Here is a 1126-nt window from a genome sequence, read left to right on the forward strand (position 1 = left end):
GGAAGGAAGGGAGGAGGGGGTAGGGGGGGGGAAGAGAAGGTTAAGAAAGAAATAATATTACCTTTTATTAAGCACGTGCATCACCATTACGTGGGATGTTTATATTAATTTCCCGAGAAAGGGAATGAGGTTAATATAATCACTCAAAGCGGGTGGTTGGCTCGTTGGTTGGAGGACACTTTTGGAAGGTCGTGTCTTTTTTACTTTACCATTTTGTTGTTCCTTCCTATCTGTTTTGGGCTGTTATACACCCCCCCCGAGCTCAATGAAGATTATTGCGCAGAGAGAAGTGTTCCTGTTTTCTTGAGCAAATAGTGAAACTCTTCTCACTTCTTCTTCCTGTTCTTTCTGGATCTGGTCAGTTATATACACATTATGTACGGGGGCTCCTGTGGTCTAGAGGTTACGGTGTTCGCCTTTTATTCAATAAGTCCCGAGTTCGAAGCCCGACAACGTTGGAAAACGTTTCTCCAAAAACAAAATAAAAATAAAAGAAAAAAGAAAATAAAACAGCATTATATACCTTGCGTCGCTGGGATTTATTTATTTCCTTTTAATCTTTTTATTGTGAAACAAGAAGCTAAGTCGATACTATAACGATCATGATATCGGACTCGTAATAATTTTAGAGAGATTGCTGATGTTGGGGGTTTCTGACTCAGCTCGCCCGGCGTTGTGTCCTTGGGAATGGCACTTTGCAATAATTTTCCCATTTGGCTCGGTCCTGTCAGAGATGAGTGGTAAATAAGGACCCCCGCCTCTTAGATAATCAGATATGTAATGGGTCGCATGTTTCATATTAATGAGGTAATATGTGTAACGCGGAATTCATTACCACAGTTATATAAATATACAAGTACAAACAAATCGAAGGCTGAGCACAAGAAGTGACAAAATCTACTTTTGGTCGACATGGAGTGGTCGATATCGGTAGTGGGATTTTAAGCCGCTCTATTACCTCCGTAAATATCTAGGCCGTAGCTTGATTCGGTGTCGAGGATATTAACGCTTCTTCTTTTAAAAAAACAACTATTATACAGATTTCAATATCGTCAAAATTTCAAACTCGTTTTTCTCGAAACTGTGAAAAGTGGATACAGCGACTTCTTGCTATCTGCCGTCAAAA

The sequence above is a fragment of the Aplysia californica genome, unplaced genomic scaffold (genome assembly GCF_000002075.1).
Source record: "Aplysia californica isolate F4 #8 unplaced genomic scaffold, AplCal3.0 scaffold00407, whole genome shotgun sequence".
Classification (NCBI taxonomy): domain Eukaryota; kingdom Metazoa; phylum Mollusca; class Gastropoda; order Aplysiida; family Aplysiidae; genus Aplysia; species Aplysia californica.